Below are 9,480 nucleotides of genomic sequence, written 5' to 3' on the forward strand. Positions count from 1 at the left end.
AAAACTTATCATCCATATTGAACTAATCATCTCCCTTTGTTCAAGTTTCTACCTCAAAACCAAATTGAAAGAAGAAAAATTATAAAAGCAACAATAACAAAACTAATAAACACTACCATTGAACTAGATTAAAAGAAACTACAAAAATGATCCATAAACATCATATTCAAAGTGAAACCCATACAAAAGATGTGTCTGAGACCAACATCAATGGTAAATCATGAGCTTGCAAATAACTCATTACATATACTCATTACCTTATGTAAGAAGTTATTGTGTCTTGACATCAAAAATCGCAACTTTTAAGTTTAAGTTTAATTTGTATAATACATATTATTGTTATTATTGTACCAAACACAAATATGAGCTTTAATTCTATAATCAAAATTAAACTGGAAATTTTGCTTATCAAATTAAACTTCAAGAAAACTTACCAAATGTTTGATTGAAGTGATGAACGACTGAATCTCTTAAAATTTAGACATTGTTACTTTTATCATGTATTAACGTGTTCGAGAAAAACGTAGTTCAGAGATATTTTCTTAGAGGCAACACTATATTCTAAAGAGAGCTTTGTCAGTCAGATATAAATTGATCGTTATGCAAAACTAAATCAATATTATATACTTCTATTATTTTACATTTTTTTTGTCTCGGCTATTTTCTTTGCTCTTTTATATCTGCATTTTGCCACAAGTGATTGGGCTTCTTTTAAGTGGGGTGGTGGCCCTTTTTTGTGTTTCCAAATACTTCCTAATAAAAGAGACAGAGAAATACCCTAAATAATGAAAAATAAATAAATACTTTCAATATAATCTCCTCCTAATTGTTAAGGGAGTTGCTTGAGCATATCAAGTACAAGATGTACTAATATGTTGAAGGGTATGTAAAAGAAATCTCAAGAGAATCGAAAATAAGTACATCAAGTTCTTATTATGTGACTGTAATGCCATTCAAGATTTCAGGAATAGGCGGAACAGCAATCTACAAATCCATTTCATATAAATTTGTCACTATTTCAATAATCACAAAATTTCCGCCATTTTTAAAAAGATTGTGGTAACTTTTTTCGTTCACTTCTTTTAATTTCATGGGAATATATTAGACATGTGATCTGAACATTGATATGATAGTTCCTTATATAAAAAATTGTTGTTTGAGTTATTTACCAATAGGGCGATATGATATCATATAAGGACAATTTTAAGGGTGATAATAAGTCGGTTAAGGCTTATCCCTTACATAGGCCTAAATGTTAATCGTTTATATTTTGAATTCGAACCCGATCCTGATCCTAGACCTAAATCTAATCTAACTTAAATATCATTCGAATATATAATTTGACATATGAAATGATATATGTATTATATTGTTAATCATGTATATATATGATAAAAAATTAGACAATCAATGATACGTTCGACCAAAGAAATGTTATTATTCTATACGCAATTGAATAGACACATACATACATGATGAATGAATAACCATAATATAGGTCGGATTAGGTCATGTTTGTCCATTTCTCAACCCTAAATATCGCATGGATCTAATTTTTGAACTCAAATTTCACCATAGACTCGATGAAACCCGACCATATATATGAGTAGGTAGGGTCGAGTTGTGCTCACCCCTACACAATTTTAACCAATGTTTTAGAAAATTATGTATAAACAATTATTCATTTTTGCTTCAAAATTTTATTTTATTTTAAAGATCGATGATAAAGTTGATAGTGATTTCTCAAAACCATGAAAAATAATTATTTTTGTGGATATTTTCTATTTAAAAAAGGTGAAGCAACTTTTAACCCACCATTTTCATGATCATTCAGTTGGGTTGACCAAAAGCACTAAAGTGAGTTAACACGGGTTAACCTAGCTAGTTCACTTATTTTGAAGTCTCTTACACTATATCAAAAATCAAGATTACTTCATGTCACTATTATCATATGTGGACTAAAGAGGCCATTTCACAACCATCAATATCATCTTACACTAACTACTATTGAAAGCGGTGGATAACTATCCTATCAATGTCCTTTAACAAGTAGTTGCAGCCAACAAATTAAAGTATAATTGGATTATCAAACAGCTTCAATGGGATAGGGCATAAAGCTTTAATTTCTTAGCCCCACATCACAACAGCATTCCGGTACTACTTGCACTTGAAGAAAATACTTGACATTGAAGTTTCACAGTATTGTGTAGGGTGCTTTAATTAGATGTGTTTAGTTAGATAATAATATCTTCAATTCTTCCACTCAGGTGGATGCGCTACATTAATTAACTAGCTCATCAATTAAGAACTTGTTCCTTACAAAACAATTTGAAGAGGATGGGTCCTGGATTAACGGTTCTATGCATCATGTCTGAAAATTAATCCTGCCATATTGTATGAAAAATATGAGACAAAGTCCACAAAAGGAATTAGTTTTCGATAGTTAATTTGAGGAATTATAATCGAATCACCTCGTGAACTTTTGGATTAAATTTTGCTTAATTTGAACTTATTTATTTAATTAAATTAATTTTTAACTCAAATTTAATTCATTTGTTCGTAAATCAAATTTATCAAACTAATTGATGAGTCGAATTATGAAAAATTATAAAATTTGTTCAACCCTATTCAAAATTGATTAGACTCTTCCATTTAACACACAAACTTTATACTTATATGAAGTTCTTCTTATAATCCTCATAAACCATAATATTAAGTAAAAAGAGTATTAAAAAAAAGTTTGACATTTTATTTATTTAATATGATAATTATTAATGAGAAATATATCATTTCCTATTTAATATACCTATTATGTATACGCAATGGTTTGAGAGCAATCACGATTTAATTAATGGGCCAAAGATTTACTAAGCCGTACAACTAATGATGCATCTCTTTGCTTCTGATTCTTGATCTCTCTCCCACAAGTGTCTTGTGGATGGTAGATTTTAGAGTTAGAGAAGCAGCAGCATTTGATTGATGGGTCATCAATGAATCAGAAATCCACTTGCAGGCAGAATGACAGTTGGTGATAGACCAACCATTCGGCCTTGAGAAATTATTGTATAGAACAATTATATGTTGTCTCAAAAGCTTGTATACACTAATTAAAATGTGCTATGTTAATTAAAAAATTAAAAAAATTTATATTTTTTATTTTTGTTTCAATACTATTTGTGATAAATATAATTTGATACAACAAATCATTATTCTTATAACTATACTAGTCACATCCAGATCATATATTTTAATTCATAAATATAACATGAAAGGTTTAAATGTGTCGGAGATAAGTAGCATTAAATCACACCATAAATTTTCTTTGGCCGCATACCTTGTTTAACAAATGGAACATTTTTTTATTATTAAGTGATGATATATTCTCTTATAAAATTAAGATATAAATATTTTTACTTAATGAAAATTATGTGTCTTAAAATGTATTTTTGTTGGGTTTATTCAAGTGTGAAGTCTCACATTGGATATGCGGGGAGGAATGAAAGAATTTATAAGAACGAAAAACCCATGAAACTAATGCCTTAAGATTTTGGTTCAAAGACGTGGTGTCTCACTTGGTTCAAGACGTGGTCCAACAATTTTAAAATTTTATTTTGTTATATATGTTAAAAAAGAAGTTGTTAAAGTAGTAATTAATATGTCACTTTTTTCTTTTCTTGTTATTCTTACTAAAGTGTAAGCTAATGATAGTAGTATCTAATTAATATGAGGTGTATTTCACATTATTAAACAATTCTTAAATTTATTTTGTGTGTAATATCTATGTATTGATAGTTCTAAATATTTGTACATAATCCGTATATCATGCATCATTTATTTGTATTACTTTCATTTAAAAGACAATAATGATTAAAAATAAATAGTGAATGATACAATGAGAGTGTAAAATTCTCTTACACTATTACACTATGTTTGGTTCTATGGAAAAAAGAGGAAAGAAAAGAGGAGGAAGGAAAAGTGGTGGAAAATATTATTTTCCATCATTTGGTTCAACACTAAAAATGAGGGGAAAGAAAAAATAAGCATGAGTACCACACAAAAAAGTTTTCCTCGCTGTTTTATGAAGAAAATTAAGAAAGGAGAGAAAAACATCAAAAATTTTAAATTTGTCCTTCACCATGAATGAATTTAAAGAACCACAATCTATGTCAAAATATATGCAATTTAGCAAAATTCTTTTTTTATATTCATTTTGATGTGAAATTCGTTAACTTAATTTTATTTTCGTTGCTTCTAAACTCAAAAATAAATAATAATTGTGTATTGTCCGGAATGAAAAGAAAAAAATAAACATAATTACTAACAAAATAGACAAATAATAAATAAATTAGAAAGGCAAAATGTAAAATATATAGAAGTGAGATTGTTAAAAATATAAAAGTGATTGTAAAAAATTAGTTATACTTTAATTAGATACATTGGTGGGAAGAAGATATAAGATGCTAATGATTTTTATTGAATTTTATAATATATTAAACTTAGTAACTTAAAAAAATTAATCAATATTATTAAAAATAAATTATTTAGTTATGTAATTTGCAATATTAAAAAATAATATTTACAAATTAGATATATTTTATAATTATGTATTGTCATTTTAAATAAATATTTAGTTATGTAATTTAGTTATATTATGAGGGCACTTATGTCATTTTAAATATATTATGTTTAAATATGCATTTTCTTTCCTCTCACTTTGCTTCCATTTTCAATTGTACCAAACAATAAAATTATCATCTCATCTTCTACTACTTTTCTTTCCTTCAACTTTCTTTCCTTCCTTAACCAAACATAGCCTTAGTGTAACATCTTCTTCTCATTTGCTTTTTTTTTTGTTTCATTTTAGTCCACATTCTCTCACACCTCCTCTCACCATCGCCAACACCAAAAGCAAAGAATTGATGTCTTCCACAAACGACAATGTTAGAAGATAAATAAATTATATGAACGCAGGACAACGACCACTACCTACTAAGTTCTCAACTTCTACAATATATCTCCATCTACCATTAATTTTATGCTAAATCTATGCGCCAAACAAACCTAAAAGATAATCACACTTCACAAAGGAGACTTTCCAAATTAGAGTATGTTTTCGAACACAAGATCTTAATTAGAGCAATTCCAATGTTTGATTAACAAATGTCATTAGAGTGGAATAGAAATGTTACATTGTGAAACATACATACTAAGAGACAAAGCAAATCAATTTCACCAATGAGATGGAAAGGGATTAATATGTGGGTCACTCTTGACATATGGGAAAATATGCTAATTATTTTAAAGTTTCTTAGAGAAAGAAAATGAGTTAGGCTAGCTAATATGCATTGAGTAATCCATAAACTATTCATTGAGTTGAAATCATCTTTTCCCGTTTCTAAAGTTAATTTCATTGGAGGTGAAGCGAATTTAACTCAATCTACTCAATCAAATTTTCAAATAGAATATTCAATCATATGAATAAATAACTGAATGGTACAACTAGAAAGTGCTCATCAGTGGATCCTAATGTTCGTATGTGACAACCTGTCTCCTAGTCCATGATGGGATAGGCTCTCCACTTTCACTATTAGACTTCAACATTGGAAGTCTATATAGATACCAACAACGGTCTATTATCCAAATTCTGTTTCACATTAATTATAATAAAATAAATAAATAATGAATATTTAATTTTTTAATTGGTCTAATATGTTTTTACTGGTATATGACATAATTTAAAATAGAAGATTATTGTTCATATAGACACACATATACTCTCTTACTATAATTACTTAGTTATTTAATTCTTTTATAATGTTTTGAGAGGGACAATAGAAATAATGAGAGAAAAATTACAATCGTAAAATGAATTTTAAGTCATTTTTTATCTATTCCCCTTTAAAATTAAATCAACAGCAGGAATGTTTATTTTCTTTATATAAGTTTGATTGAGCATCTTTGCTCTAATACATTTGACATTGAAAACATGTATCTTATTTAGAGAATGGAGTCAGCACCCACTCCACCATGTGAGTCCTATCTTTCTGGCTCGAGCATTGTAGGATGAGACATCTATTCACAAGAAAATCAACACATGAATGCTGAAAATGCTACTTTCAATGACAGCTTGCACAGAAAGTCACGTATAAATACAATAGTAGTACTTGGCATCACTAAAAACTACTATTAGGAAAAGTAAAACTACTTACCAGATGGAATAACAAATTGCACCAGTAACTGGTTTAGATCATGTAATGAATTTTGAACGTGGTGTAGTTGTACTATTTTTATTATATATATTTTGATAAACTAATGGTGTGGTACTATGATATATGATTTCTTGTATAAATTATAGGAATGTTTATCACTGCAACGTGCTTTCACTTAGCGGCAATAATGCACACAACCAAGAGGGCGTGTTGCTCTATTCTCGCAATTCCATGTTCAATCACTTGCCGGGTTAAAAGAAGCCAACATTATTTTAATACAACCCCATAAGACCCACTATCCACAATGCATCATTATTATTAATCAAACTCATAAAGTCTTTTTTAAAAATTTAATTAAAGTTAGTGGGTAATATTTATGTATTGTATGCGTAAAAACATCATTCGCCAATCACTTGTATTACTTTTATTTAACAGTCACTGAATATTAAAAATGAATGACGGATAATACATTAATAGCGTAAGTACATACATCTTTTTCTTTTTAAAGCTAAGTCCTACTCCATCACCTTTAATTATAATACTAAAGAAATAATGGACACAAGAATGTGCTCCCTATAGTACCACCACCATTGAGTAATGCCAATGGCTTGTGCAAGATGAGAGAGGAGGAAAGAAAGAGAAAAAAGTAGAGATGGTAAAGAAGCAGAAGATTGTGGAAAAGTGGTTTTGTTTTGAGTTGTTCGATGTGTGAAGAGAGTATATGTGTCGTATGGAGAGAGATGGGTCAAGTTGTTGGGTGACAGAGTTTGTGACACGCTCGAGAGCGAAGGTACACTATTGGGGAGCAGAGGCACGTGTCAGTGTTGTTTAGATCGTAGAAGAGAGATTGCAAATTGCCATGTACTTGGTGCAAACAAATGATGTATTAGATCATTCCTCTTATTATTAAAAAATTAAATATTTATTATTTTTTGTTTTTATTTTAGTATTATTAGGACGAAATATAATTTGAGATATGTTTTAAAACAAAACAATAGAAATGTGTGTCTGTATAACCCTGAACTTTAACGAAATTAAACAAATTACCCCTCATTTTTTACACATACACAAACCCCTTATTTTTTATACTTTTCATTACACTGACCACCACTCCTGTATGAGAAATAAGTGTAATCTTTTAAAGAAAAAATATGATAAATGCAATTAAGTTAAACAAAACATGATATATTATGCAGACAAGTCCGAATAATATACAAATCAATGTATCTTTATTATTTTCTGTTACAAAATGCATCAAAATTTTTAAAGAGATATTGTTTAAATCACTCTTGTAATATATTATAACGAACCAAAAATAATAAAGATACATTGATTTGTATATTATTTGGACTTGTCTTCATAATATATCATATTTTGTTTAACTTAATTGCATTTATCACATTTTGTTTAAGATATTACACTTATTTCTCATATAGGGTGATCAATGTAATGAAAGTATAAAAAATAGGGGATTGTGTAAATATAAAAAAGTGATGGGTGGTTCGTGTAATTTCATTAAAACTCAGGGGGTCAATGTAATTTACTCATAATATTTTATTTAGTAAAAGTGTGATGTACAACAGTGGGATACTAATCATTCCTGGTACAGTGTTATACAGTTCTGCTAGATCCTCAGGGTGACCAAAAGTCAAATGTTTGATTCCTAATAACAATACTTGTTATGAGAAACATACATGTATCTTGAAAGAGATTAATTTTTACCCCCCAAAAAAAAAAAAAGTAAGAATATATCATTCATAATATAACAAAAAGTCTGATGTTAATTTATTTGGGAAGCTATAATCTAACATCTATAAGTGTGTGTTTCATGTCCATTTCGCAAGCCCAAAACTAAGTCAGGAGATCCAAACATAAGTTTGAGTATTTGTTTGTTTTTCATACAAGTAAAATATTGCTTCATACGATATATAACGAATAAGCTCTTTCGGAGAATATTTTAAATACACTAATCTTAAAAAAGTTTATAATTTTAATTCAGTTTAATTTGGAATTACAATTTTAAAAGAAACATAAATTATTCATTTTATCTTTTAACAAAGTCAATTTAAGTTTTCAAAAACAATTACCATAATACGTTCAAAATTAGCACCTACTATCATCCATTATTAGTCACCTTATCTCTTATTCTATTAATGCACAAAATATTTTTTTTTTCTAATGTGCATTGTGTCATTCCCTTATTACCGTGTGTATTACATATATGACATTTGACTCCATTATTTTTTTATATATATTCTATATTTTTTATATTTTAACACGTGCATTTCTTTTTAAAACTAAATTGCATTGTTTTCAATTATTTAATTTTTTATCTTACTTGTTTTTTAAACAAAGTAGTATGTCCACACTCATTTCATTTTTTAGGTAATAAATAAATGATAAAATATAATTTATGGATCATTTTTCTTTATATATAAGGAAATAATTTATCTCCTATATCATTAAAATCATGATTTGTGTTCTACTTTTTTTAGTTTTTAAAAATATTTTATAGAAAATAATTAAATATAATACATGTCATAATTTTAAGGTTTGGAGGAGATAATTTATCTTCTCATCTACGAAGATTTGAGAAACCAATTTACAAAACTAATTTCATTGAAGCCATATTTTCAGACGATATCTCAAACATGTGATATTAAACAAATATTTAATAACATCTTTTGCATCCTTGTCACATGAAGCGAATATTTGATGTTATGCTTAAAAAAAGTTAACTACCTTATTGTTTTCTTTATTATTCTTTGATAAACTATTTTTATTTACTGTTAGCATAAAATATAAATAATTTCCTAAAAAGATATGGCAAAATTTATCAATACATTTCTAGTTTAAGCTGTTGCAGCTGGTTTCTGGGTGGGAGTATGCTGTCATAATAGTGATGACCAAGGCTTTTCGTAACCAAATCTATTAAGTATATAATAAAAAAAATAATTTTCCCGTATAATCTATTGTTACATGTCATCTTCTTATATATTTTTTTTCCAAAATTGTTTCTCATTTTTTCTGTGTACATACTCACACTATATATTTCTTTTCCTTAATATAATAAATTAAATTTATTATTGCATTTCTGAATATTTTAAAACAAAAAATATGACATCTAACCTTTATCTATATTGATAACATGTACGTTTTTAACTATACGAATGTATGAATTATATGTGTTATTAACAATAAAAATGAACGGGTAATATGTGTTTTTAACTATGCAAAACAAAAATAACATGTGTTTTCTTAACCATGTGAA

This window comes from Lupinus angustifolius, chromosome LG12, assembly GCF_001865875.1.
Source record: "Lupinus angustifolius cultivar Tanjil chromosome LG12, LupAngTanjil_v1.0, whole genome shotgun sequence".
In the NCBI taxonomy this organism is placed as follows: domain Eukaryota; kingdom Viridiplantae; phylum Streptophyta; class Magnoliopsida; order Fabales; family Fabaceae; genus Lupinus; species Lupinus angustifolius.